The following is a 9,152-nucleotide window of genomic DNA, read 5'->3' as shown; positions in this document are numbered from 1 at the left end:
TGTTAGGGGGCGTGGTTTCAGAAGCGCCTGCGCGGAGGCGGTTGGAGGGAGGCCCGATTCCCCTTTGTTCAGGTTCGCCATTTTGCGAGGCAGCGGCAGTGGCGGCGGCAGCGGTGGCTGGAGCCTCTGATTGGGTTTCGGAGTCCGGTAGTGGAGCCAATCAGCGCGGGCAGCGAACCGGGGGAGCGAGGCACGGTTAGTATAAGGAGCCAATATCCAGCGGCCCAGAGCCGGCCCCAGCGCCCGGATTGGCGGGTCTCGCTGACCACTCAGGAAAGGCCCAGGCTCCCGTCGAGCCCGGGGAGTCGAGCTGAACCTAGCCGAGCGGGGCCCCAGCTGGCGGCCCCGGCCTAGACCCTACGAGCGCCGCGGGGCACTCCCGGCCGAGGCCTTCAGAGGGCTGCCCCGCGCGGGGATGGGGCCCCCAGGGGCAGGCACCTCGGGGTCCTGTCCCTTGCAGGGTGCCAGTGCCAGATGGGGATGCGTCCGGGTTCCCCCGACCCTTAGGCTGAGGTTCTCAGGGCTCAGGCTCGGGAGTGACGGGCTTGCCTGTCATGAATGTTTCTACACTCAGGTGCGCACGCCTCGGTTGTTTTCTCCGGGTCGTTCCGGCCTCACACCGAAGCCCGTCCTTGTACTCTCCGCGCTCCGGCCCTCGGGACGGGAACCTGCCCCCTCGGGGCTCGCGTCCCCCAGGCCTCCGGGAGCCGTGGCAATCCGCCGCCCTCCGGGGTCGGCAGGGGGCCTGGGGAAGACTCGCGTCGCCGCCACGGGGCCCCTACGTGCGGCGGGAAGAGGGGGCCGGCCCGCCTCGGCGCCGGCGGGGTCGCCCTCACCGTTTCCCGGGGCTGGGGAGTCGGTTAGTGCGCCCACTCTCCCAGCTCTGCCGGGCCCCTCCTTCCATCAGGCTCGACTCGGGGACCCGGGCTGGCGCCGTTACCACCCCCTTTTGGCTCGTCATTTCCTCTCCCCGCCGCGCTCGCTGGGGCAGTACCGCACACCTCAGTCTTGGAGCCCGACCAAGCGGTCTCCCCTTTCTTGCCCGGGCGCTAAGGCCAGCCCACTCGGTGCCTGGAATCTCACTCTTAGAAGATTGCTAGCCCTTCGCATTTCTTTTCCCGGAGGCTGCACAACTTGCTTTTCATACTGTTAGTTCTACCTCGTGAACTCTTTCTGCCTTGACAATGTACATTCGTTTTTCTTTCAGCTTTCTGTGTCACTTTGAACTTGTCAGGCTTGACTTCTTAGCTCCAACCCACAGCTACTCTTGGTTTATTTTTTCTAATATGCTTTCCAATTCCATATTAACGTGTGTTTTTTCCAGCAGATATTGTTGGGTTTTAGGGTAAGAAGAAATCTCTGTTGACAACCAAGTATAAAACAGTAGTATGTACCAGGCATCAGTATATTTGATGGGGAAGGAGAGGGTAGATGTAAATAAGAATCTTCCCTGCCTAGTGGAGATTGACAGGTGAACAACTAATTAATACCTAATGGTAAGTGATATAACGGGGCCAAGTTTCTTTTGGTGAAGTACAGTACTAATGTGTGAGCTACCAACAGCCTTCTGGAAAGCTTAATATAGCCACCCTTTTGATTGGCCTGGATGATCGGATTTCTTCTGACAAGAAAGAAGAGCATGGGCAGAGACACTAAACTGTGCTGTCTGAAAGGGGGTGAGGGGCCCTAACCGGTTTGGCTCAGTGGATAGAGCGTCGGCCTGTGGACTGAGGGGTCCCAGGTTCGATTCCAGTCAAGGGCATGTACCTTGGTTGCAGGTACATGGGGGGGGGGGGGGGTGTGCAAGAGGTAGCTGATCGATGTTGCTCTCTCATCTATGTTTCTAACTCTCTATCCCTCTCCCTTCCTCTCTGTAGAAATCAATAGAATATATGAAAGGGGGTGAGGGGACAGAATAGGGCAGTAGGCAGTAGTGGTGAGAGTTTAAGATTGGGAAAACAAGTTTCTGACTTGTGGGGTTCTGTCCCATAACAGTGGCTTCTTTGGGGGAAGAAAGGGAGATTTCCCTAGGACTTTAAGAAAACGTTTTACTTATGTGAAGCACCTAGTGCAGTCCTTAGCACACAGAGTAGGCCTTCAGTATGATGCCCATTTTTCTAATCACATTTACTAAGGTCATACAACTGGTAGGTTTCAGAAAACAACTAATCCAATGTTCTTTAATTCTTATCCACATTAATAGATGTGCAGTGTGTCTTAGATGTTTTTTTAAAACATATCACTTTTTTAAAATATGTTTTTATTGACTTCAGAGAGAGGAAGGGAGAGAGAGATAGAAACATCAATGATGAGAATCATCCATTGGCTGCCTCCTGCACACCCCCTACTGGAGATGGAGCCCAAAACCCAGGCTCGTGCCCTCACCAGCCGGACTATATGGTCACTTTAAAACCACCATACACTTGCTAGACTTTCTAAAACAGCGGTTTGTCAACCTTTCAGACCTCATGGACCACCCGCTGTTCTAAAAGAGTTATTGTCTGGTTACTTTTTTGCTAAACACCTGGAACTCCCACCTATCTACAAAAGAAATTGGAATTTTGAGAGACAGTAGTCTGGCCTCTATCTTTCACTTGAGGTATGGGGCCTTTTAGTCTGCTGTTCATATGCTGAAATTTTTGTGTCCTTGTTACTATGTTGGTTCTCCATTTGGAATACTCCACCCCTTCCCACATCATCACATATAACTCTTTCTTGAACTTAACACCAGGTCAGATGCCACGTTTTCCTAAAGTCTTCCTTGATTTATCTGTCCCCAGTAGAAGAAATCTCTCCTGCAGATTGCCTTATTACTTTGTGTCTCTTAGATTCCAGTACAGATTTTTACTCCTTTACTAAACTTAAAGACTCTTTGAAGTTAGAATCTTTGTCAGAGTTTCTTTTTCTAAAACCTTTAGGACAGTGTCTGGGACATGATACATCATTAGTGGAGAAAAGGAGCAAATTAGGAATTCTAATCTAGAAACCTTGAACAATAAGGAAGCTGGACAGCTCTTAGTTCTAGTCTTTTATCAAAGAACCAGGGCCCATTTGTTGAGTTGTAAAATCAATTTAGTGGGTTAATGCTGGTAATTTTTATAATAAAATAGAAAATAACAAAATGTATGTTTTATGTTATAAAAGACTAGAGGCCCAGTGCACGAAATTTGTGCACGGGGGGGGGGGGGGGGTTGTCCCTCAGCCTGGCCTGCACCCTCTGCAATCCGAGACCTCTCGGGGGATGTCCAACTGCTGGTTTAGGCCCTGTGGGATCGGGCCTAAATGGGCAGTTGGACATCCCTCTCACAATCCAGGACTGCTGGCTCCAAACCACTTGCCTGCCTCTGCCTGATTGCCCCTAACCACTTCTGCCTGCCAGCCTGATCACCCCCTAACCACTCCCCTGCCAGCCTGATCGAAGCCTAACTGCTCCCCGGCCGGCCCAAATGCCCTAACTGTCCTCCCCTGCAGGCCTGGTCGCCCCCAACTGCCCTCTCCTGCTGGCCCCGTCACCCCTAACTGCCCTCCCCTGCGGGCCTGGTCACCCCTAAATGCCCTCCCCTGCCGGCCTGGTCACCCTCAACTGCCCTCCCCTGCAGACCTGGTCTCCCCCAACTGCCCTCCCCTGCTGGCCCGGTCACCCCTAAGTGCCCTCTCCTGCAGGCTTGGTCTCCCCCCAACTGCTCTCCCCTGCAGGCCTTCCCCCCCCATCCCCGCAACTGCCCTCCCCTGCAGGCCTGGGTCCCCCCCCCCAACTGCCCTCTCTTGCTGGCTTGGTCTCCCCCAACTGCCCTCCTCTGCTGGCCTGGTCACTCCCAACTGCCCTCCTCTGCTGGCCTGGTCACCCCTAACTGCCCTCCCCTGCAGGCCATCTTGTGGTGGCCATCTTGTGTCCACATGGGGCCAGCTATCTTGTGTTTTGGAGTGACGGTCAATTTGCATATTACTCTTTTATTAGATAGGATAAGTATTCATCACCTGACCAGGATAGCTCAGTGGTTGAGCGTTGACATATGAATCAGGAGGTCACGATTCAATTCCTGGTCAGGGCACATGCCTGAATTGCTCAGATTCCCAATGGGCATGCAGGAGGCAGCCAATCATTGATTCTCTCTCATCATTGGTGTTTCTATCTCTCCCTTCTTCTCTGGGTGGTGGTGGGGGAATATATATATACACACTAATAAAAGAGAAAGATGCAAATAGACCATACTCCGTGACGCCCACCAGCCAATCAGGAGTGAGTATACAAATTAACCCAACAAAGATGGTAGGTTAATTTGCATACGCAGGCACAGAGCCAAGGCTGATGGCTGAAGTCTTGGCTCAGGTGCCGGAGGGAAACCGGTGCCGGCAGTCAGGGGAAGGAAGGCCTATTGCACAAATCTTTGTATGTATGTAAAAGATAAGTATTCATGAAACTTTTGTTTCAGTTACTTTTATAATGTATGATAGGAAATGGTGTTTCTTACTGTGAATTGTGGTCAGAGAAGTTTGAAAGCTTCTATTCTAGACTTTACCTGGTAGTGATTGTCAAATATGGTAATTTTGAGGGCTTTTACATGCTTACAGTTGACCCTCTGGAAGTTTAAGCTTTAAAAATATGTGTGGGTCCACATAAAATGTATTCCTAGTAATTAGCTACATTTCAGGTTCTGTGCCTTGAAGTGGAAAGAAGAATCTTCATGCTAGCCAGAATAAACACACACACTCTTTGAGGAAAAAAACATTCAAAACTCTGAGTTAGAAACAAGCGATAGACAGACTAAATCTGACTGACTTAATTTTGTCAGAATCTTGGGCAGAGTAGCACTTGAGGAAAGACAATGTCAGGTTTTATTACAGTTCTGTTATTGGCGAGAGGACTAGATCTTAGTTCTTGTCTTCTTGAAGGAAAGATTTTGATCAAGAGACAAAGTGCAACAAAGCAAGCAAAAACACACTTAGGACAGTGAATCAAGGAAAGGCATAAAAGAAGTAACAAGAGCCTAGGCTGCGCTGCTTTGGCTCACTGAGAAGTCAGAGAAAAGGGGGCCTTGGAGACAGGTTTGGGGGCTTAGCCTGGGACAAGCTGCTGCTGCTCATTGCTCCTCTGGATGCATGTCTCACTGGGTCCCTTACAAGGAAGAAGAGGAGAAGGGAATGGCAATGGCGGGGATGTGCTGCCCCAGGGGCAAGCAGGCACTGTATCCTTTGTGTTGAGGGTATTTATCTCTCTCTTGCAGGTGGGAATCTCAGGGGAGGGTCTCAACAGAATATTCATCTGTTTTCCAGGTGTGCTCTTTCATGGTCCTGATCTCCACTCATTGAACAGCACCAAGGCAAGAGGTCATTAGTCAGTGCAGCTGGTCCTGAGGCTGTCATGGCATGCTTGTCTGGTTTTGCTGCTTTTCTAGGCCTGGAGTTGAAAACAGAGGCCTAGATGCTATCTTTAGGGAGGAAAAGGCCAGGGGTCTAAACCACATGACTAGCAGTATGAAAAGTCAGAGAAGGAAAGGTTACCCTGGGGGTGATATTCTTTGTTTTCCCAGTTTTGCCCCTTGCTAGACATCCAGGGCTTTCTGCCCTCTGGAGTTTCTGTACTAGCCCATTGTCCTTGCTCTGCTCATGTCTGTCTGACTGCCTGTAACAGTTCTGCTAACTAAAGCTTACAGCAGTAGGACATATGGCTTCACTGAAGCTAGTTGTGTTATTGAATTCACCATTAGCAATCTCAATATCATGTTCCAGACTGAATCACTTTCATGTTAATATGAGGATTGCTATTAGATTTGAAACTGGTCTCTTTTTTTACCCTTCAGAGTAGAGTGGATTTAAATGTTTTTAATTTGGAGCAGTTGTGTTATGGGATAAATTAGTTAAGAAAATCTGCATGACCTGTTTATTAGTAACTCATATGCTATTTAAGTAACATGCAAATTTCTGGAAATTAGTGGTCAAGAAAAGAATCTCATACAATAAGGAGATTTGGGGTAGGGGAAGTGTGGAAATGTAGAGGGCATTTCTTCATGATACTGTGGACAAAAAGGAGTCACATGCTAACCTGACCAGCTCAGTGAAAGCCTTGCAAACACAGAGAACTAAAGTAACCACAAAGAATGGTTTGAAATTAAAACTTTTTTTAACTAAGAGCAGTTTATGGTGGGTAGTCATGTCCTAGGCCAGTATCTTCCCTGAAAAAGGTCAATCTTTACCTTAACTGAGCCTGTCTATTGACTTTTTGCATCTATGTTATCTTTGGAATGTTAAAGTAATTTTCCTTTTTCCGGACCCCTCAAAGCACAGGCACTGCTCTGCAGAGACCATAAGTCCCCTCCATGTCACTGAGTTAATTGTTGACTGTTAACTATCCCGCACCCACCTACATAAAAGAAGTATGTGTCTATCGGTTTACTCTTTATCCCTGTCACAGAGGTTTCCCCGCTTTGCTTTCTCCTGTCTCCCTAATCTATCACCAATGGATTTCATGTAACCCACATAAGTCTTCTCTTTTGATTGTAATGTATAAAACAAGGTGCAAAACTGCCATTCTCCAGAACATTGTCTCAATCCCTTGAGATTCGGCTTCCCAGCAATTATCCACAGTTTGGGCTTAAATAAACTCACAAAAAATCTTCACAGGTTTAAGTGTTTCTGACGTTAAATCAACTTAATTAACTTTGAGATAAACAGTTTAGATACAAAGGGTAATTATTTTAAACTAGAGGCCCTTTGCAGGAAGATTCCTGCAAGAACAGGGCTTCCGGCGGGCTTCCCTCCCGCCACCGCCACCCCTCCCACCGCCTCTGCCCCCCACTCCACGGTTCCCTGGTTTCCCTCCCATCGTCGCTGCTGCCCCGTGCTTTCCCTCCCTCCGCCGCCCTGCACTTTTCCTCCTGCCACCCCCCCCAGCCCCCGCACTTTCCCTCCCGCAGCCACCGCCCCCCCTGCGCTTTCCCTCCCACTGCCACCTCCGCCTCACTTTCCCTCCTTCCTTCTATGCTGTCTTCAGTCTTCACCCCGTCTGCATATGCAAATTAACCTCCATCTTTGTTGGGTTAATTTGCATACTCACTCTGGCTGGTGGGTGTAGCAGAGTGATGGTTAATTTGCATGTTTCTCTTTTATTAATGTAGATTTACGTTTGGATGAATTTTGACAAATTTATACACCTATGTAACCACCACCACAATGAGGATATAAAACATTTTTATCATACCCTGGATGATAGCTCAGTGGTTAGAGTGTCAGCTCTTGAACCAAGGGGTCATGGGTTCAGTTCCTGGTCAAGGGCACATATCTGGCTTGCAGGTTCGATCCCGAGCCTCTGGTCATGGTGCATGCAGCAGGTAATCAATTGGTGTGTCTCTCTTACATCTCCCTCCCTCTTTCCCTCCCTCCCTCCCTCCCTCCCTCCCTCCCTTCCTCCCTTCCTCCCTTCCATTCTCTCTAAAAATCAATGGAAAAAATATCCTCGAGTGAGGATTAACAACAACAAAAAACATTTTCATCACTCCAGAAAGGTCCAGGTGCTCTATCCCATTCAATCTCCCACTTTCCCCTTACTCTCCCCTACTTTCACCATCTCCTCCAGTCCCAGGGAACCACTGCTTTACTTTCTGTCTCTAGATTACTATTGTCCTTTCAGGGTTTTAACTGAAATCACATATACCCTTTTGTATCATGACTCTTAATTCTTTAGTCCTATTGTGTGCACTGCAGTCAGAAACAAGATAGTGTTAAAGGAGATTGTTTACTTCCCTGGCAGAGCCACTTAGCCTGGTTGAAAACCTGATTTTTCTATACTGTTCCAGTGTCCTTTGGACCCGACTCAGTCAGCCAATTCAGAAGAGACTGATGTAAAGATCAGAGTGCCATTTTGTCAGTGGGTAATGAGAAAATAGCTATCAAGTTTACTTGTGTTGCTGATTATATATACCCCTTATTGGATAATCTATATATACATAAATCCAAATTAAAACTACATATTTGCTTGGTGAGTATTTTATTAGAGCAATGGTAGTGAGTTGGAGAACCATATGACCTGGTGCATGATACTGTGATGACAGTCATCCTGTCATTTATGGCTCTTATATACTACACTAGAGGCCCGGTACACGAAACTCGTGCAGGGGGGGGTGTGTGTCCCTCAGCCCAGCCTGCACCCTCTCCAATCTGGGACCCCTTGAGGGATGTCTGACTGCCCATTTAGTCGGACATCCCTCTCACAATCCAGGACTGCTGGCTCCCAACTGCTCGCCTGCCTGCCTTCCTGATTGCCTCTAACTGCTTCTGCCTGCCAGCCTGATCACCCCCTAACCACACCCCTGCCAGCCTGATTGATGCCTAACTGCTCCCCTGACAGCCTGTTTGCCCCTAACTGCCCTCCCCTGCAGGCCTGGTACCCCCCAACTCATTTCCCTGCAGGCCTGGGTCCCCCCCAACTGCCCTCCCCTGCAGGCTTAATCACCCCCAACTGCCCTCCCTTGCAGGCCTGGTCCCTCCCAACTGCCCTCCCCTACTGGCCATCTTGTGGTGGCCATCTTGTGTCCACATGGGGGCAGGATCTTTGACCACATGGGGGCAGCCATCTTGTGTGTTGGAGTGATGGTCAATCTGCATATTACTCTTATTAGATAAGATAGAGGTCTGGTGCACGGGTGGGGGCCAGCTGGTTTGTCCTGAAGGGTGTCCTGGATCAGGGTGGGGGTTCCCTTGGGGCATGGGGCGGCCTGAGCAAGGGGCCTGTGCTGGTTTGCAGGCCGGCCAGCGGAGGCCCTGGTATCTGGGATTTATTTATCTTCTACAATTGAAACTTTGTAGCCTGGAGCAGAGCCAAGCCTTCTGCTCACTCCGTGGCGGCAGCCATTTCTGTTGGGATTTATTTATCTTCTATAATTGAAACTTTGTAGCATTGAGTGGAAGCCTGGGCCAGCAAGGGCAGGTGGAAAGCTTGGCTTCCTCCATCCACGGGGAAACCCAAGCCTCCCTCCTGCTCTCCGTGGCCGCAGCCATCATGGTTGGGTTTATTTGCATATTTGCTCCTGATTGCCTGGTGGGTGTAGCGGAGGTATGGTCAATTTGCATATTACTCATTTATTAGATAGGATACCATTTTGGTTATGAGTGATAAGCTTAATTTTTGTTAGATTTTTTTTTCTTTCAACATTTTA

The 9,152-nt window shown here is 49.1% G+C and overlaps 1 protein-coding gene across 16 annotated transcripts in view; it reads left to right on the top strand.

Moving 5' to 3' along the window:
• Positions 1-43: 43 nt before the first annotated feature.
• NFYA (nuclear transcription factor Y subunit alpha) overlaps positions 44-9,152 on the top strand; it is a 35,192-nt gene continuing 26,083 nt past the window's right edge. For 5 of the 16 annotated variants that reach the window (XM_080663241.1, XM_080663250.1, XM_080663253.1 and 2 more), the window contains exon 1: positions 92-195. The gene's annotated coding sequence lies outside the window, so the exon portion shown is untranslated. Of the gene's footprint in view, positions 196-293; positions 575-9,152 lie in introns of those variants that run through there. The other 11 variants (XM_080663245.1, XM_080663243.1, XM_080663254.1 and 8 more) reach the window with 7 other exon arrangements.

The sequence above is a fragment of the Plecotus auritus genome, assembly GCF_963455305.1.
Source record: "Plecotus auritus genome assembly, chromosome: 4".
In the NCBI taxonomy this organism is placed as follows: Eukaryota; Metazoa; Chordata; class Mammalia; order Chiroptera; family Vespertilionidae; genus Plecotus; species Plecotus auritus.
The sequence above is the reverse complement of the archived record's forward strand: the minus strand, read 5'-3'. Positions and strand labels throughout refer to the sequence as shown.